Here is a 21,828-nt window from a genome sequence, read left to right as displayed (position 1 = left end):
TTTTTGAAAAGTTTCAAAATCTGTCAATTATTGTCAAAATTATTTTTATTTCACATCTAGACATGTGAAATGTATGAACTATGGCAAAAAAAGTGAAAAAAAAATTGGTCTGATTTTTTCGTACTTTTCCGATTTTTTTAATTTTCGTGGTCAGGATGAGAGAAAGTTTTTTTTTTTACAAATTTCAAAATCTGTCAATTATTGTCCAAATTATATTTATATTTCACATCTAGACATGTGAAATGTATGAACTATGGCAAAAAAGTGAAAAAAAAATTGGTTTGATTTTTTCGTACTTTTCAGATTTTCTTAGTTTTCATTTAAGGTCCGTGGTCAGGAAAAAAGACAGATTTTTGAAAAATTTCAAAATCTGTCAATTATTGTCAAAATTATTTTTATTTCACATCTAGACATGTGAAATGTATGAACTATGGCAAAAAAAGTGAAAAAAAAATTGGTCTGATTTTTTCGTACTTTTCCGATTTTTTTAATTTTCGTGGTCAGGATGAGAGAAAGTTTTTTTTTTTTACAAATTTCAAAATCTGTCAATTATTGTCCAAATTATATTTATATTTCACATCTAGACATGTGAAATGTATGAACTATGCCAAAAAAAGTGAAAGAAATTTGGTTTGATTTTTTCGTACTTTTCAGATTTTCTTAGTTTTCATTTAAGGTCCGTGGTCAGGAAAAAAGACAGATTTTTGAAAAATTTCAAAATCTGTCAATTATTGTCCAAATTATTTTTATTTCACATCTAGACATGTGAAATGTATGAACTATGGCAAAAAAAGTGAAAAAAAAAATTGGTCTGATTTTTTCGTACTTTTCCGATTTTTTTAATTTTCGTGGTCAGGATGAGAGAAAGTTTTTTTTTTACAAATTTCAAAATCTGTCAATTATTGTCCAAATTATATTTATATTTCACATCTAGACATGTGAAATGTATGAACTATGCCAAAAAAAGTGAAAGAAATTTGGTTTGATTTTTTCGTACTTTTCAGATTTTCTTAGTTTTCATTTAAGGTCCGTGGTCAGGAAAAAAGACAGATTTTTGAAAAATTTCAAAATCTGTCAATTATTGTCCAAATTATTTTTATTTCACATCTAGACATGTGAAATGTATGAACTATGGCAAAAAAAGTGAAAAAAAAATTGGTCTGATTTTTTCGTACTTTTCCGATTTTTTTAATTTTCGTGGTCAGGATGAGAGAAAGTTTTTTTTTTTTACAAATTTCAAAATCTGTCAATTATTGTCCAAATTATATTTATATTTCACATCTAGACATGTGAAATGTATGAACTATGCCAAAAAAAGTGAAAGAAATTTGGTTTGATTTTTTCGTACTTTTCAGATTTTCTTAGTTTTCATTTAAGGTCCGTGGTCAGGAAAAAAGACAGATTTTTGAAAAATTTCAAAATCTGTCAATTATTGTCCAAATTATTTTTATTTCACATCTAGACATGTGAAATGTATGAACTATGGCAAAAAAAGTGAAAAAAAAATTGGTCTGATTTTTTCGTACTTTTCAGATTTTTTTAGTTTTCGCGGTCAGGATGAGAGAAAGTTTTTTTTTTACAAATTTCAAAATCTGTCAATTATTGTCCAAATTATTTTTATTTCACATCTAGACATGTGAAATGTATGAACTATGGCAAAAAAAGTGAAAAAAAAATTGGTCTGATTTTTTCGTACTTTTCAGATTTTTTTAATTTTCGTGGTCAGGATGAGAGAAAGTTTTTTTTTACAAATTTCAAAATCTGTCAATTATTGTCCAAATTATATTTATATTTCACATCTAGACATGTGAAATGTATGAACTATGGAAAAAAAAGGGGAAAAAAAATTGGTCTGATTTTTTCGTACTTTTCAGATTTTTTTAATTTTCGTGGTCAGGATGAGAGAAAGTTTTTTTTTTACAAATTTCAAAATCTGTCAATTATTGTCCAAATTATATTTATATTTCACATCTAGACATGTGAAATGTATGAAGTATGCCAAAAATAGTGAAAGAAATTTGGTTTGATTTTTTCGTACTTTTCAGATTTTCTTAGTTTTCATTTAAGGTCCGTGGTCAGGAAAAAAGACAGATTTTTGAAAAATTTCAAAATCTGTCAATTTTTGTCCAAATTATTTTTATTTCACATCTAGACATGTGAAATGTATGAACTATGCCAAAAATAGTGAAAGAAATTTGGTTTGATTTTTTCGTACTTCTCAGATTTTCTTAGTTTTCATTTAAGGTCCGTGGTCATGAAAAAAGACAGATTTTTGAAAAATTTCAAAATCTGTCAATTATTGTCCAAATTATTTTTATTTCACATCTAGACATGTGAAATGTATGAACTATGGCAAAAAAAGTGAAAAAAAAATTGGTCTGATTTTTTCGTACTTTTCAGATTTTTTTAGTTTTCGCGGTCAGGATGAGAGAAAGTTTTTTTTTTACAAATTTCAAAATCTGTCAATTATTGTCCAAATTATTTTTATTTCACATCTAGACATGTGAAATGTATGAACTATGGCAAAAAAAGTGAAAAAAAAATTGGTCTGATTTTTTCGTACTTTTCAGATTTTTTTAATTTTCGTGGTCAGGATGAGAGAAAGTTTTTTTTTACAAATTTCAAAATCTGTCAATTATTGTCCAAATTATATTTATATTTCACATCTAGACATGTGAAATGTATGAACTATGGAAAAAAAAGGGGGAAAAAAATTGGTCTGATTTTTTCGTACTTTTCAGATTTTCTTAGTTTTCATTTAAGGTCCGTGGTCAGGAAAAAAGACAGATTTTTGAAAAATTTCAAAATCTGTCAATTTTTGTCCAAATTATTTTTATTTCACATCTAGACATGTGAAATGTATGAACTATGGCAAAAAAGTGAAAAAAAAATTGGTTTGATTTTTTCGTACTTTTCAGATTTTCTTAGTTTTCATTTAAGGTCCGTGGTCAGGAAAAAAGACAGATTTTTGAAAAATTTCAAAATCTGTCAATTATTGTCCAAATTATTTTTATTTCACATCTAGACATGTGAAATGTATGAACTATGGCAAAAAAAAGTGAAAAAAAAATTGGTCTGATTTTTTCGTACTTTTCAGATTTTTTTAGTTTTCGCGGTCAGGATGAGAAAAAGTTTTTTTTTTACAAATTTCAAAATCTGTCAATTATTGTCCAAATTATTTTTATTTCACATCTAGACATGTGAAATGTATGAACTATGGCAAAAAAAGTGAAAAAAAAATTGGTCTGATTTTTTCGTACTTTTCAGATTTTTTTAATTTTCGTGGTCAGGATGAGAGAAAGTTTTTTTTTACAAATTTCAAAATCTGTCAATTATTGTCCAAATTATATTTATATTTCACATCTAGACATGTGAAATGTATGAACTATGGAAAAAAAAGGGGAAAAAAAATTGGTCTGATTTTTTCGTACTTTTCAGATTTTTTTAGTTTTCATTTAAGGTCCGTGGTCAGGAAAAAAGACAGATTTTTGAAAAATTTCAAAATCTGTCAATTTTTGTCCAAATTATTTTTATTTCACATCTAGACATGTGAAATGTATGAACTATGGCAAAAAAGTGAAAAAAAAATTGGTTTGATTTTTTCGTACTTTTCAGATTTTCTTAGTTTTCATTTAAGGTCCGTGGTCAGGAAAAAAGACAGATTTTTGAAAAATTTCAAAATCTGTCAATTATTGTCCAAATTATTTTTATTTCACATCTAGACATGTGAAATGTATGAACTATGGCAAAAAAAGTGAAAAAAAAATTGGTCTGATTTTTTCGTACTTTTCAGATTTTTTTAGTTTTCGCGGTCAGGATGAGAGAAAGTTTTTTTTTTACAAATTTCAAAATCTGTCAATTATTGTCCAAATTATTTTTATTTCACATCTAGACATGTGAAATGTATGAACTATGGCAAAAAAAGTGAAAAAAAAATTGGTCTGATTTTTTCGTACTTTTCAGATTTTTTTAATTTTCGTGGTCAGGATGAGAGAAAGTTTTTTTTTACAAATTTCAAAATCTGTCAATTATTGTCCAAATTATTTTTATTTCACATCTAGACATGTGAAATGTATGAACTATGGCAAAAAAGTGAAAAAAAAATTGGTTTGATTTTTTCGTACTTTTCAGATTTTCTTAGTTTTCATTTAAGGTCCGTGGTCAGGAAAAAAGACAGATTTTTGAAAAATTTCAAAATCTGTCAATTATTGTCCAAATTATTTTTATTTCACATCTAGACATGTGAAATGTATGAACTATGGCAAAAAAGTGAAAAAAAAATTGGTTTGATTTTTTCGTACTTTTCAGATTTTCTTAGTTTTCATTTAAGGTCCGTGGTCAGGAAAAAAGACAGATTTTTGAAAAGTTTCAAAATCTGTCAATTATTGTCCAAATTATTTTTATTTCACATCTAGACATGTGAAATGTATGAACTATGGCAAAAAAAGTGAAAAAAAAATTGGTCTGATTTTTTCGTACTTTTCAGATTTTTTTAATTTTCGTGGTCAGGATGAGAGAAAGTTTTTTTTTACAAATTTCAAAATCTGTCAATTATTGTCCAAATTATATTTATATTTCACATCTAGACATGTGAAATGTATGAACTATGGAAAAAAAAGGGGAAAAAAATTGGTCTGATTTTTTCGTACTTTTCAGATTTTTTAGTTTTCATTTAAGGTCCGTGGTCAGGAAAAAAGACAGATTTTTGAAAAATTTCAAAATCTGTCAATTTTTGTCCAAATTATTTTTATTTCACATCTAGACATGTGAAATGTATGAACTATGGCAAAAAAGTGAAAAAAAAATTGGTTTGATTTTTTCGTACTTTTCAGATTTTCTTAGTTTTCATTTAAGGTCCGTGGTCAGGAAAAAAGACAGATTTTTGAAAAATTTCAAAATCTGTCAATTATTGTCCAAATTATTTTTATTTCACATCTAGACATGTGAAATGTATGAACTATGGCAAAAAAAGTGAAAAAAAAATTGGTCTGATTTTTTCGTACTTTTCAGATTTTTTTAATTTTCGTGGTCAGGATGAGAGAAAGTTTTTTTTTACAAATTTCAAAATCTGTCAATTATTGTCCAAATTATTTTTATTTCACATCTAGACATGTGAAATGTATGAACTATGGCAAAAAATTTGAAAAAAAAGTGGTTTGATTTTTTCGTACTTTTCAGATTTTCTTAGTTTTCATTTAAGGTCCGTGGTCAGGAAAAAAGACAGATTTTTGAAAAATTTCAAAATCTGTCAATTTTTGTCCAAATTATTTTTATTTCACATCTAGACATGTGAAATGTATGAACTATGGCAAAAAAGCGAAAAAAAAATTGGTTTGATTTTTTCGTACTTTTCAGATTTTCTTAGTTTTCATTTAAGGTCCGTGGTCAGGAAAAAAGACAGATTTTTGAAAAATTTCAAAATCTGTCAATTATTGTCCAAATTATTTTTATTTCACATCTAGACATGTGAAATGTATGAACTATGGCAAAAAAGTGAAAAAAAAATTGGTTTGATTTTTTCGTACTTTTCAGATTTTCTTAGTTTTCATTTAAGGTCCGTGGTCAGGAAAAAAGACAGATTTTTGAAAAGTTTCAAAATCTGTCAATTATTGTCCAAATTATTTTTATTTCACATCTAGACATGTGAAATGTATGAACTATGGCAAAAAAAGTGAAAAAAAAATTGGTCTGATTTTTTCGTACTTTTCAGATTTTTTTAATTTTCGTGGTCAGGATGAGAGAAAGTTTTTTTTTACAAATTTCAAAATCTGTCAATTATTGTCCAAATTATATTTATATTTCACATCTAGACATGTGAAATGTATGAACTATGGAAAAAAAAGGGGAAAAAAATTGGTCTGATTTTTTCGTACTTTTCAGATTTTTTTAGTTTTCATTTAAGGTCCGTGGTCAGGAAAAAAGACAGATTTTTGAAAAATTTCAAAATCTGTCAATTTTTGTCCAAATTATTTTTATTTCACATCTAGACATGTGAAATGTATGAACTATGGCAAAAAAGTGAAAAAAAAATTGGTTTGATTTTTTCGTACTTTTCAGATTTTCTTAGTTTTCATTTAAGGTCCGTGGTCAGGAAAAAAGACAGATTTTTGAAAAATTTCAAAATCTGTCAATTATTGTCCAAATTATTTTTATTTCACATCTAGACATGTGAAATGTATGAACTATGGCAAAAAAAGTGAAAAAAAAATTGGTCTGATTTTTTCGTACTTTTCAGATTTTTTTAATTTTCGTGGTCAGGATGAGAGAAAGTTTTTTTTTACAAATTTCAAAATCTGTCAATTATTGTCCAAATTATTTTTATTTCACATCTAGACATGTGAAATGTATGAACTATGGCAAAAAAGTGAAAAAAAAATTGGTTTGATTTTTTCGTACTTTTCAGATTTTCTTAGTTTTCATTTAAGGTCCGTGGTCAGGAAAAAAGACAGATTTTTGAAAAATTTCAAAATCTGTCAATTATTGTCAAAATTATTTTTATTTCACATCTAGACATGTGAAATGTATGAACTATGGCAAAAAAAGTGAAAAAAAAATTGGTCTGATTTTTTCGTACTTTTCCGATTTTTTTAATTTTCGTGGTCAGGATGAGAGAAAGTTTTTTTTTTTTACAAATTTCAAAATCTGTCAATTATTGTCCAAATTATATTTATATTTCACATCTAGACATGTGAAATGTATGAACTATGCCAAAAAAAGTGAAAGAAATTTGGTTTGATTTTTTCGTACTTTTCAGATTTTCTTAGTTTTCATTTAAGGTCCGTGGTCAGGAAAAAAGACAGATTTTTGAAAAATTTCAAAATCTGTCAATTATTGTCCAAATTATTTTTATTTCACATCTAGACATGTGAAATGTATGAACTATGGCAAAAAAAGTGAAAAAAAAAATTGGTCTGATTTTTTCGTACTTTTCCGATTTTTTTAATTTTCGTGGTCAGGATGAGAGAAAGTTTTTTTTTTACAAATTTCAAAATCTGTCAATTATTGTCCAAATTATATTTATATTTCACATCTAGACATGTGAAATGTATGAACTATGCCAAAAAAAGTGAAAGAAATTTGGTTTGATTTTTTCGTACTTTTCAGATTTTCTTAGTTTTCATTTAAGGTCCGTGGTCAGGAAAAAAGACAGATTTTTGAAAAATTTCAAAATCTGTCAATTATTGTCCAAATTATTTTTATTTCACATCTAGACATGTGAAATGTATGAACTATGGCAAAAAAAGTGAAAAAAAAATTGGTCTGATTTTTTCGTACTTTTCAGATTTTTTTAGTTTTCGCGGTCAGGATGAGAGAAAGTTTTTTTTTTACAAATTTCAAAATCTGTCAATTATTGTCCAAATTATTTTTATTTCACATCTAGACATGTGAAATGTATGAACTATGGCAAAAAAAGTGAAAAAAAAATTGGTCTGATTTTTTCGTACTTTTCAGATTTTTTTAATTTTCGTGGTCAGGATGAGAGAAAGTTTTTTTTTACAAATTTCAAAATCTGTCAATTATTGTCCAAATTATTTTTATTTCACATCTAGACATGTGAAATGTATGAACTATGGCAAAAAAGTGAAAAAAAAATTGGTTTGATTTTTTCGTACTTTTCAGATTTTCTTAGTTTTCATTTAAGGTCCGTGGTCAGGAAAAAAGACAGATTTTTGAAAAATTTCAAAATCTGTCAATTATTGTCCAAATTATTTTTATTTCACATCTAGACATGTGAAATGTATGAACTATGGCAAAAAAGTGAAAAAAAAATTGGTTTGATTTTTTCGTACTTTTCAGATTTTCTTAGTTTTCATTTAAGGTCCGTGGTCAGGAAAAAAGACAGATTTTTGAAAAGTTTCAAAATCTGTCAATTATTGTCCAAATTATTTTTATTTCACATCTAGACATGTGAAATGTATGAACTATGGCAAAAAAAGTGAAAAAAAAATTGGTCTGATTTTTTCGTACTTTTCAGATTTTTTTAATTTTCGTGGTCAGGATGAGAGAAAGTTTTTTTTTACAAATTTCAAAATCTGTCAATTATTGTCCAAATTATATTTATATTTCACATCTAGACATGTGAAATGTATGAACTATGGAAAAAAAAGGGGAAAAAAATTGGTCTGATTTTTTCGTACTTTTCAGATTTTTTTAGTTTTCATTTAAGGTCCGTGGTCAGGAAAAAAGACAGATTTTTGAAAAATTTCAAAATCTGTCAATTTTTGTCCAAATTATTTTTATTTCACATCTAGACATGTGAAATGTATGAACTATGGCAAAAAAGTGAAAAAAAAATTGGTTTGATTTTTTCGTACTTTTCAGATTTTCTTAGTTTTCATTTAAGGTCCGTGGTCAGGAAAAAAGACAGATTTTTGAAAAATTTCAAAATCTGTCAATTATTGTCCAAATTATTTTTATTTCACATCTAGACATGTGAAATGTATGAACTATGGCAAAAAAAGTGAAAAAAAAATTGGTCTGATTTTTTCGTACTTTTCAGATTTTTTTAATTTTCGTGGTCAGGATGAGAGAAAGTTTTTTTTTACAAATTTCAAAATCTGTCAATTATTGTCCAAATTATTTTTATTTCACATCTAGACATGTGAAATGTATGAACTATGGCAAAAAATTTGAAAAAAAAGTGGTTTGATTTTTTCGTACTTTTCAGATTTTCTTAGTTTTCATTTAAGGTCCGTGGTCAGGAAAAAAGACAGATTTTTGAAAAATTTCAAAATCTGTCAATTTTTGTCCAAATTATTTTTATTTCACATCTAGACATGTGAAATGTATGAACTATGGCAAAAAAGCGAAAAAAAAATTGGTTTGATTTTTTCGTACTTTTCAGATTTTCTTAGTTTTCATTTAAGGTCCGTGGTCAGGAAAAAAGACAGATTTTTGAAAAATTTCAAAATCTGTCAATTATTGTCCAAATTATTTTTATTTCACATCTAGACATGTGAAATGTATGAACTATGGCAAAAAAGTGAAAAAAAAATTGGTTTGATTTTTTCGTACTTTTCAGATTTTCTTAGTTTTCATTTAAGGTCCGTGGTCAGGAAAAAAGACAGATTTTTGAAAAGTTTCAAAATCTGTCAATTATTGTCCAAATTATTTTTATTTCACATCTAGACATGTGAAATGTATGAACTATGGCAAAAAAAGTGAAAAAAAAATTGGTCTGATTTTTTCGTACTTTTCAGATTTTTTTAATTTTCGTGGTCAGGATGAGAGAAAGTTTTTTTTTACAAATTTCAAAATCTGTCAATTATTGTCCAAATTATATTTATATTTCACATCTAGACATGTGAAATGTATGAACTATGGAAAAAAAAGGGGAAAAAAAATTGGTCTGATTTTTTCGTACTTTTCAGATTTTTTTAGTTTTCATTTAAGGTCCGTGGTCAGGAAAAAAGACAGATTTTTGAAAAATTTCAAAATCTGTCAATTTTTGTCCAAATTATTTTTATTTCACATCTAGACATGTGAAATGTATGAACTATGGCAAAAAAGTGAAAAAAAAATTGGTTTGATTTTTTCGTACTTTTCAGATTTTCTTAGTTTTCATTTAAGGTCCGTGGTCAGGAAAAAAGACAGATTTTTGAAAAATTTCAAAATCTGTCAATTATTGTCCAAATTATTTTTATTTCACATCTAGACATGTGAAATGTATGAACTATGGCAAAAAAGTGAAAAAAAAATTGGTTTGATTTTTTCGTACTTTTCAGATTTTCTTAGTTTTCATTTAAGGTCCGTGGTCAGGAAAAAAGACAGATTTTTGAAAAGTTTCAAAATCTGTCAATTATTGTCAAAATTATTTTTATTTCACATCTAGACATGTGAAATGTATGAACTATGGCAAAAAAAGTGAAAAAAAAATTGGTCTGATTTTTTCGTACTTTTCAGATTTTTTTAATTTTCGTGGTCAGGATGAGAGAAAGTTTTTTTTTTTACAAATTTCAAAATCTGTCAATTATTGTCCAAATTATATTTATATTTCACATCTAGACATGTGAAATGTATGAACTATGGCAAAAAAGTGAAAAAAAAATTGGTTTGATTTTTTCGTACTTTTCAGATTTTCTTAGTTTTCATTTAAGGTCCGTGGTCAGGAAAAAAGACAGATTTTTGAAAAATTTCAAAATCTGTCAATTATTGTCAAAATTATTTTTATTTCACATCTAGACATGTGAAATGTATGAACTATGGCAAAAAAAGTGAAAAAAAAATTGGTCTGATTTTTTCGTACTTTTCCGATTTTTTTAATTTTCGTGGTCAGGATGAGAGAAAGTTTTTTTTTTTTACAAATTTCAAAATCTGTCAATTATTGTCCAAATTATATTTATATTTCACATCTAGACATGTGAAATGTATGAACTATGCCAAAAAAAGTGAAAGAAATTTGGTTTGATTTTTTCGTACTTTTCAGATTTTCTTAGTTTTCATTTAAGGTCCGTGGTCAGGAAAAAAGACAGATTTTTGAAAAATTTCAAAATCTGTCAATTATTGTCCAAATTATTTTTATTTCACATCTAGACATGTGAAATGTATGAACTATGGCAAAAAAAGTGAAAAAAAAAATTGGTCTGATTTTTTCGTACTTTTCCGATTTTTTTAATTTTCGTGGTCAGGATGAGAGAAAGTTTTTTTTTTACAAATTTCAAAATCTGTCAATTATTGTCCAAATTATATTTATATTTCACATCTAGACATGTGAAATGTATGAACTATGCCAAAAAAAGTGAAAGAAATTTGGTTTGATTTTTTCGTACTTTTCAGATTTTCTTAGTTTTCATTTAAGGTCCGTGGTCAGGAAAAAAGACAGATTTTTGAAAAATTTCAAAATCTGTCAATTATTGTCCAAATTATTTTTATTTCACATCTAGACATGTGAAATGTATGAACTATGGCAAAAAAAGTGAAAAAAAAATTGGTCTGATTTTTTCGTACTTTTCCGATTTTTTTAATTTTCGTGGTCAGGATGAGAGAAAGTTTTTTTTTTTTACAAATTTCAAAATCTGTCAATTATTGTCCAAATTATATTTATATTTCACATCTAGACATGTGAAATGTATGAACTATGCCAAAAAAAGTGAAAGAAATTTGGTTTGATTTTTTCGTACTTTTCAGATTTTCTTAGTTTTCATTTAAGGTCCGTGGTCAGGAAAAAAGACAGATTTTTGAAAAATTTCAAAATCTGTCAATTATTGTCAAAATTATTTTTATTTCACATCTAGACATGTGAAATGTATGAACTATGGCAAAAAAAGTGAAAAAAAAATTGGTCTGATTTTTTCGTACTTTTCAGATTTTTTTAATTTTCGTGGTCAGGATGACAGAAAGTTTTTTTTTTTACAAATTTCAAAATCTGTCAATTATTGTCCAAATTATATTTATATTTCACATCTAGACATGTGAAATGTATGAACTATGGAAAAAAAAGGGGAAAAAAAATTGGTCTAATTTTTTCGTACTTTTCAGATTTTTTTAATTTCCGCGGTCAGGATGAGAGAAAGTTTTTTTTTTACAAATTTCAAAATCTGTCAATTATTGTCCAAATTATTTTTATTTCACATCTAGACATGTGAAATGTATGAACTATGGCAAAAAATTTGAAAAAAAATTGGTTTGATTTTTTCGTACTTTTCAGATTTTCTTAGTTTTCATTTAAGGTCCGTGGTCAGGAAAAAAGACAGATTTTTGAAAAATTTCAAAATCTGTCAATTATTGTCAAAATTATTTTTATTTCACATCTAGACATGTGAAATGTATGAACTATGGCAAAAAAAGTGAAAAAAAAATTGGTCTGATTTTTTCGTACTTTTCAGATTTTTTTAATTTCCGCAGTCAGGATGAAAGAAAGTTTTTTTTTTACAAATTTCAAAATCTGTCAATTATTGTCCAAATTATTTTTATTTCACATCTAGACATGTGAAATGTATGAACTATGGCAAAAAAGTGAAAAAAAAATTGGTTTGATTTTTTCGTACTTTTCAGATTTTCTTAGTTTTCATTTAAGGTCCGTGGTCAGGAAAAAAGACAGATTTTTGAAAAATTTCAAAATCTGTCAATTATTGTCCAAATTATTTTTATTTCACATCTAGACATGTGAAATGTATGAACTATGGCAAAAAAAGTGAAAAAAAAATTGGTCTGATTTTTTCGTACTTTTCCGATTTTTTTAATTTTCGTGGTCAGGATGAGAGAAAGTTTTTTTTTTACAAATTTCAAAATCTGTCAATTATTGTCCAAATTATATTTATATTTCACATCTAGACATGTGAAATGTATGAACTATGCCAAAAAAAGTGAAAGAAATTTGGTTTGATTTTTTCGTACTTTTCAGATTTTCTTAGTTTTCATTTAAGGTCCGTGGTCAGGAAAAAAGACAGATTTTTGAAAAATTTCAAAATCTGTCAATTATTGTCCAAATTATTTTTATTTCACATCTAGACATGTGAAATGTATGAACTATGGCAAAAAAAGTGAAAAAAAAATTGGTCTGATTTTTTCGTACTTTTCCGATTTTTTTAATTTTCGTGGTCAGGATGAGAGAAAGTTTTTTTTTTTTACAAATTTCAAAATCTGTCAATTATTGTCCAAATTATATTTATATTTCACATCTAGACATGTGAAATGTATGAACTATGCCAAAAAAAGTGAAAGAAATTTGGTTTGATTTTTTCGTACTTTTCAGATTTTCTTAGTTTTCATTTAAGGTCCGTGGTCAGGAAAAAAGACAGATTTTTGAAAAATTTCAAAATCTGTCAATTATTGTCAAAATTATTTTTATTTCACATCTAGACATGTGAAATGTATGAACTATGGCAAAAAAAGTGAAAAAAAAATTGGTCTGATTTTTTCGTACTTTTCAGATTTTTTTAATTTCCGCAGTCAGGATGAAAGAAAGTTTTTTTTTTACAAATTTCAAAATCTGTCAATTATTGTCAAAATTATTTTTATTTCACATCTAGACATGTGAAATGTATGAACTATGGCAAAAAAGTGAAAAAAAAATTGGTTTGATTTTTTCGTACTTTTCAGATTTTCTTGGTTTTCATTTAAGGTCCGTGGTCAGGAAAAAAGACAGATTTTTGAAAAATTTCAAAATCTGTCAATTATTGTCAAAATTATTTTTATTTCACATCTAGACATGTGAAATGTATGAACTATGGCAAAAAAAGTGAAAAAAAAATTGGTCTGATTTTTTCGTACTTTTCCGATTTTTTTAATTTTCGTGGTCAGGATTGGAGAAAGTTTTTTTTTTTTACAAATTTCAAAATCTGTCAATTATTGTCCAAATTATATTTATATTTCACATCTAGACATGTGAAATGTATGAACTATGCCAAAAAAAGTGAAAGAAATTTGGTTTGATTTTTTCGTACTTTTCAGATTTTCTTAGTTTTCATTTAAGGTCCGTGGTCAGGAAAAAAGACAGATTTTTGAAAAATTTCAAAATCTGTCAATTATTGTCCAAATTATTTTTATTTCACATCTAGACATGTGAAATGTATGAACTATGGCAAAAAAAGTGAAAAAAAAATTGGTCTGATTTTTTCGTACTTTTCCGATTTTTTTAATTTTCGTGGTCAGGATGAGAGAAAGTTTTTTTTTTTTACAAATTTCAAAATCTGTCAATTATTGTCCAAATTATATTTATATTTCACATCTAGACATGTGAAATGTATGAACTATGCCAAAAAAAGTGAAAGAAATTTGGTTTGATTTTTTCGTACTTTTCAGATTTTCTTAGTTTTCATTTAAGGTCCGTGGTCAGGAAAAAAGACAGATTTTTGAAAAATTTCAAAATCTGTCAATTATTGTCAAAATTATTTTTATTTCACATCTAGACATGTGAAATGTATGAACTATGGCAAAAAAAGTGAAAAAAAAATTGGTCTGATTTTTTCGTACTTTTCAGATTTTTTTAATTTCCGCAGTCAGGATGAAAGAAAGTTTTTTTTTTACAAATTTCAAAATCTGTCAATTATTGTCAAAATTATTTTTATTTCACATCTAGACATGTGAAATGTATGAACTATGGCAAAAAAGTGAAAAAAAAATTGGTTTGATTTTTTCGTACTTTTCAGATTTTCTTAGTTTTCATTTAAGGTCCGTGGTCAGGAAAAAAGACAGATTTTTGAAAAATTTCAAAATCTGTCAATTATTGTCCAAATTATTTTTATTTCACATCTAGACATGTGAAATGTATGAACTATGGCAAAAAAAAGTGAAAAAAAAATTGGTCTGATTTTTTCGTACTTTTCCGATTTTTTTAATTTTCGTGGTCAGGATGAGAGAAAGTTTTTTTTTTACAAATTTCAAAATCTGTCAATCATTGTCCAAATTATATTTATATTTCACATCTAGACATGTGAAATGTATGAACTATGCCAAAAAAGTGAAAGAAATTTGGTTTGATTTTTTCGTACTTTTCAGATTTTCTTAGTTTTCATTTAAGGTCCGTGGTCAGGAAAAAAGACAGATTTTTGAAAAATTTCAAAATCTGTCAATTATTGTCCAAATTATTTTTATTTCACATCTAGACATGTGAAATGTATGAACTATGGCAAAAAAAAGTGAAAAAAAAATTGGTCTGATTTTTTCGTACTTTTCAGATTTTTTTAATTTCCGCAGTCAGGATGAAAGAAAGTTTTTTTTTTACAAATTTCAAAATCTGTCAATTATTGTCCAAATTATTTTTATTTCACATCTAGACATGTGAAATGTATGAACTATGGCAAAAAAGTGAAAAAAAAATTGGTTTGATTTTTTCGTACTTTTCAGATTTTCTTGGTTTTCATTTAAGGTCCGTGGTCAGGAAAAAAGACAGATTTTTGAAAAATTTCAAAATCTGTCAATTATTGTCAAAATTATTTTTATTTCACATCTAGACATGTGAAATGTATGAACTATGGCAAAAAAAGTGAAAAAAAAATTGGTCTGATTTTTTCGTACTTTTCCGATTTTTTGAATTTTCGTGGTCAGGATGAGAGAAAGTTTTTTTTTTTTACAAATTTCAAAATCTGTCAATTATTGTCCAAATTATATTTATATTTCACATCTAGACATGTGAAATGTATGAACTATGCCAAAAAAAGTGAAAGAAATTTGGTTTGATTTTTTCGTACTTTTCAGATTTTCTTAGTTTTCATTTAAGGTCCGTGGTCAGGAAAAAAGACAGATTTTTGAAAAATTTCAAAATCTGTCAATTATTGTCAAAATTATTTTTATTTCACATCTAGACATGTGAAATGTATGAACTATGGCAAAAAAAGTGAAAAAAAAATTGGTCTGATTTTTTCGTACTTTTCAGATTTTTTTAATTTCCGCAGTCAGGATGAAAGAAAGTTTTTTTTTTACAAATTTCAAAATCTGTCAATTATTGTCCAAATTATTTTTATTTCACATCTAGACATGTGAAATGTATGAACTATGGCAAAAAAGTGAAAAAAAAATTGGTTTGATTTTTTCGTACTTTTCAGATTTTCTTAGTTTTCATTTAAGGTCCGTGGTCAGGAAAAAAGACAGATTTTTGAAAAATTTCAAAATCTGTCAATTATTGTCCAAATTATTTTTATTTCACATCTAGACATGTGAAATGTATGAACTATGGCAAAAAAAGTGAAAAAAAAATTGGTCTGATTTTTTCGTACTTTTCCGATTTTTTTAATTTTCGTGGTCAGGATGAGAGAAAGTTTTTTTTTTTTACAAATTTCAAAATCTGTCAATTATTGTCCAAATTATATTTATATTTCACATCTAGACATGTGAAATGTATGAACTATGCCAAAAAAAGTGAAAGAAATTTGGTTTGATTTTTTCGTACTTTTCAGATTTTCTTAGTTTTCATTTAAGGTCCGTGGTCAGGAAAAAAGACAGATTTTTGAAAAATTTCAAAATCTGTCAATTATTGTCAAAATTATTTTTATTTCACATCTAGACATGTGAAATGTATGAACTATGGCAAAAAAAGTGAAAAAAAAATTGGTCTGATTTTTTCGTACTTTTCAGATTTTTTTAATTTCCGCAGTCAGGATGAAAGAAAGTTTTTTTTTTACAAATTTCAAAATCTGTCAATTATTGTCAAAATTATTTTTATTTCACATCTAGACATGTGAAATGTATGAACTATGGCAAAAAAGTGAAAAAAAAATTGGTTTGATTTTTTCGTACTTTTCAGATTTTCTTGGTTTTCATTTAAGGTCCGTGGTCAGGAAAAAAGACAGATTTTTGAAAAATTTCAAAATCTGTCAATTATTGTCAAAATTATTTTTATTTCACATCTAGACATGTGAAATGTATGAACTATGGCAAAAAAAGTGAAAAAAAAATTGGTCTGATTTTTTCGTACTTTTCCGATTTTTTTAATTTTCGTGGTCAGGATGAGAGAAAGTTTTTTTTTTTTACAAATTTCAAAATCTGTCAATTATTGTCCAAATTATATTTATATTTCACATCTAGACATGTGAAATGTATGAACTATGCCAAAAAAAGTGAAAGAAATTTGGTTTGATTTTTTCGTACTTTTCAGATTTTCTTAGTTTTCATTTAAGGTCCGTGGTCAGGAAAAAAGACAGATTTTTGAAAAATTTCAAAATCTGTCAATTATTGTCAAAATTATTTTTATTTCACATCTAGACATGTGAAATGTATGAACTATGGCAAAAAAAGTGAAAAAAAAATTGGTCTGATTTTTTCGTACTTTTCAGATTTTTTTAATTTCCGCAGTCAGGATGAAAGAAAGTTTTTTTTTTACAAATTTCAAAATCTGTCAATTATTGTCAAAATTATTTTTATTTCACATCTAGACATGTGAAATGTATGAACTATGGCAAAAAAGTGAAAAAAAAATTGGTTTGATTTTTTCGTACTTTTCAGATTTTCTTGGTTTTCATTTAAGGTCCGTGGTCAGGAAAAAAGACAGATTTTTGAAAAATTTCAAAATCTGTCAATTATTGTCAAAATTATTTTTATTTCACATCTAGACATGTGAAATGTATGAACTATGGCAAAAAAAGTGAAAAAAAAATTGGTCTGATTTTTTCGTACTTTTCCGATTTTTTGAATTTTCGTGGTCAGGATGAGAGAAAGTTTTTTTTTTTTACAAATTTCAAAATCTGTCAATTATTGTCCAAATTATATTTATATTTCACATCTAGACATGTGAAATGTATGAACTATGCCAAAAAAAGTGAAAGAAATTTGGTTTGATTTTTTCGTACTTTTCAGATTTTCTTAGTTTTCATTTAAGGTCCGTGGTCAGGAAAAAAGACAGATTTTTGAAAAATTTCAAAATCTGTCAATTATTGTCAAAATTATTTTTATTTCACATCTAGACATGTGAAATGTATGAACTATGGCAAAAAAAGTGAAAAAAAAATTGGTCTGATTTTTTCGTACTTTTCAGATTTTTTTAATTTCCGCAGTCAGGATGAAAGAAAGTTTTTTTTTTACAAATTTCAAAATCTGTCAATTATTGTCCAAATTATTTTTATTTCACATCTAGACATGTGAAATGTATGAACTATGGCAAAAAAGTGAAAAAAAAATTGGTTTGATTTTTTCGTACTTTTCAGATTTTCTTAGTTTTCATTTAAGGTCCGTGGTCAGGAAAAAAGACAGATTTTTGAAAAATTTCAAAATCTGTCAATTATTGTCCAAATTATTTTTATTTCACATCTAGACATGTGAAATGTATGAACTATGGCAAAAAAAGTGAAAAAAAAAATTGGTCTGATTTTTTCGTACTTTTCAGATTTTTTTAATTTCCGCAGTCAGGATGAAAGAAAGTTTTTTTTTTACAAATTTCAAAATCTGTCAATTATTGTCCAAATTATTTTTATTTCACATCTAGACATGTGAAATGTATGAACTATGGCAAAAAAAGTGAAAAAAAAATTGGTCTGATTTTTTCGTACTTTTCAGATTTTTTTAATTTCCGCAGTCAGGATGAAAGAAAGTTTTTTTTTTACAAATTTCAAAATCTGTCAATTATTGTCAAAATTATTTTTATTTCACATCTAGACATGTGAAATGTATGAACTATGGCAAAAAAGTGAAAAAAAAATTGGTTTGATTTTTTCGTACTTTTCAGATTTTCTTGGTTTTCATTTAAGGTCCGTGGTCAGGAAAAAAGACAGATTTTTGAAAAATTTCAAAATCTGTCAATTATTGTCAAAATTATTTTTATTTCACATCTAGACATGTGAAATGTATGAACTATGGCAAAAAAAGTGAAAAAAAAATTGGTCTGATTTTTTCGTACTTTTCCGATTTTTTTAATTTTCGTGGTCAGGATGAGAGAAAGTTTTTTTTTTTTACAAATTTCAAAATCTGTCAATTATTGTCCAAATTATATTTATATTTCACATCTAGACATGTGAAATGTATGAACTATGCCAAAAAAAGTGAAAGAAATTTGGTTTGATTTTTTCGTACTTTTCAGATTTTCTTAGTTTTCATTTAAGGTCCGTGGTCAGGAAAAAAGACAGATTTTTGAAAAATTTCAAAATCTGTCAATTATTGTCAAAATTATTTTTATTTCACATCTAGACATGTGAAATGTATGAACTATGGCAAAAAAAGTGAAAAAAAAATTGGTCTGATTTTTTCGTACTTTTCAGATTTTTTTAATTTCCGCAGTCAGGATGAAAGAAAGTTTTTTTTTTACAAATTTCAAAATCTGTCAATTATTGTCCAAATTATTTTTATTTCACATCTAGACATGTGAAATGTATGAACTATGGCAAAAAAGTGAAAAAAAAATTGGTTTGATTTTTTCGTACTTTTCAGATTTTCTTAGTTTTCATTTAAGGTCCGTGGTCAGGAAAAAAGACAGATTTTTGAAAAATTTCAAAATCTGTCAATTATTGTCCAAATTATTTTTATTTCACATCTAGACATGTGAAATGTATGAACTATGGCAAAAAAAGTGAAAAAAAAATTGGTCTGATTTTTTCGTACTTTTCCGATTTTTTTAATTTTCGTGGTCAGGATGAGAGAAAGTTTTTTTTTTACAAATTTCAAAATCTGTCAATTATTGTCCAAATTATATTTATATTTCACATCTAGACATGTGAAATGTATGAACTATGCCAAAAAAAGTGAAAGAAATTTGGTTTGATTTTTTCGTACTTTTCAGATTTTCTTAGTTTTCATTTAAGGTCCGTGGTCAGGAAAAAAGACAGATTTTTGAAAAATTTCAAAATCTGTCAATTATTGTCCAAATTATTTTTATTTCACATCTAGACATGTGAAATGTATGAACTATGGCAAAAAAAGTGAAAAAAAAATTGGTCTGATTTTTTCGTACTTTTCCGATTTTTTTAATTTTCGTGGTCAGGATGAGAGAAAGTTTTTTTTTTTTACAAATTTCAAAATCTGTCAATTATTGTCCAAATTATATTTATATTTCACATCTAGACATGTGAAATGTATGAACTATGCCAAAAAAAGTGAAAGAAATTTGGTTTGATTTTTTCGTACTTTTCAGATTTTCTTAGTTTTCATTTAAGGTCCGTGGTCAGGAAAAAAGACAGATTTTTGAAAAATTTCAAAATCTGTCAATTATTGTCAAAATTATTTTTATTTCACATCTAGACATGTGAAATGTATGAACTATGGCAAAAAAAGTGAAAAAAAAATTGGTCTGATTTTTTCGTACTTTTCAGATTTTTTTAATTTCCGCAGTCAGGATGAAAGAAAGTTTTTTTTTTACAAATTTCAAAATCTGTCAATTATTGTCAAAATTATTTTTATTTCACATCTAGACATGTGAAATGTATGAACTATGGCAAAAAAGTGAAAAAAAAATTGGTTTGATTTTTTCGTACTTTTCAGATTTTCTTGGTTTTCATTTAAGGTCCGTGGTCAGGAAAAAAGACAGATTTTTGAAAAATTTCAAAATCTGTCAATTATTGTCAAAATTATTTTTATTTCACATCTAGACATGTGAAATGTATGAACTATGGCAAAAAAAGTGAAAAAAAAATTGGTCTGATTTTTTCGTACTTTTCCGATTTTTTTAATTTTCGTGGTCAGGATGAGAGAAAGTTTTTTTTTTTTACAAATTTCAAAATCTGTCAATTATTGTCCAAATTATATTTATATTTCACATCTAGACATGTGAAATGTATGAACTATGCCAAAAAAAGTGAAAGAAATTTGGTTTGATTTTTTCGTACTTTTCAGATTTTCTTAGTTTTCATTTAAGGTCCGTGGTCAGGAAAAAAGACAGATTTTTGAAAAATTTCAAAATCTGTCAATTATTGTCCAAATTATTTTTATTTCACATCTAGACATGTGAAATGTATGAACTATGGCAAAAAAAGTGAAAAAAAAATTGGTCTGATTTTTTCGTACTTTTCCGATTTTTTTAATTTTCGTGGTCAGGATGAGAGAAAGTTTTTTTTTTTTACAAATTTCAAAATCTGTCAATTATTGTCCAAATTATATTTATATTTCACATCTAGACATGTGAAATGTATGAACTATGCCAAAAAAAGTGAAAGAAATTTGGTTTGATTTTTTCGTACTTTTCAGATTTTCTTAGTTTTCATTTAAGGTCCGTGGTCAGGAAAAAAGACAGATTTTTGAAAAATTTCAAAATCTGTCAATTATTGTCAAAATTATTTTTATTTCACATCTAGACATGTGAAATGTATGAACTATGGCAAAAAAAGTGAAAAAAAAATTGGTCTGATTTTTTCGTACTTTTCAGATTTTTTTAATTTCCGCAGTCAGGATGAAAGAAAGTTTTTTTTTTACAAATTTCAAAATCTGTCAATTATTGTCAAAATTATTTTTATTTCACATCTAGACATGTGAAATGTATGAACTATGGCAAAAAAGTGAAAAAAAAATTGGTTTGATTTTTTCGTACTTTTCAGATTTTCTTGGTTTTCATTTAAGGTCCGTGGTCAGGAAAAAAGACAGATTTTTGAAAAATTTCAAAATCTGTCAATTATTGTCAAAATTATTTTTATTTCACATCTAGACATGTGAAATGTATGAACTATGGCAAAAAAAGTGAAAAAAAAATTGGTCTGATTTTTTCGTACTTTTCCGATTTTTTTAATTTTCGTGGTCAGGATGAGAGAAAGTTTTTTTTTTTTACAAATTTCAAAATCTGTCAATTATTGTCCAAATTATATTTATATTTCACATCTAGACATGTGAAATGTATGAACTATGCCAAAAAAAGTGAAAGAAATTTGGTTTGATTTTTTCGTACTTTTCAGATTTTCTTAGTTTTCATTTAAGGTCCGTGGTCAGGAAAAAAGACAGATTTTTGAAAAATTTCAAAATCTGTCAATTATTGTCCAAATTATTTTTATTTCACATCTAGACATGTGAAATGTATGAACTATGGCAAAAAAAGTGAAAAAAAAATTGGTCTGATTTTTTCGTACTTTTCCGATTTTTTTAATTTTCGTGGTCAGGATGAGAGAAAGTTTTTTTTTTTTACAAATTTCAAAATCTGTCAATTATTGTCCAAATTATATTTATATTTCACATCTAGACATGTGAAATGTATGAACTATGCCAAAAAAAGTGAAAGAAATTTGGTTTGATTTTTTCGTACTTTTCAGATTTTCTTAGTTTTCATTTAAGGTCCGTGGTCAGGAAAAAAGACAGATTTTTGAAAAATTTCAAAATCTGTCAATTATTGTCAAAATTATTTTTATTTCACATCTAGACATGTGAAATGTATGAACTATGGCAAAAAAAGTGAAAAAAAAATTGGTCTGATTTTTTCGTACTTTTCAGATTTTTTTAATTTCCGCAGTCAGGATGAAAGAAAGTTTTTTTTTTACAAATTTCAAA

Source organism: Alosa sapidissima, chromosome 22, assembly GCF_018492685.1.
Source record: "Alosa sapidissima isolate fAloSap1 chromosome 22, fAloSap1.pri, whole genome shotgun sequence".
NCBI classification, from domain to species: domain Eukaryota; kingdom Metazoa; phylum Chordata; class Actinopteri; order Clupeiformes; family Clupeidae; genus Alosa; species Alosa sapidissima.
Note: the sequence above shows the minus strand (reverse complement) of the source record.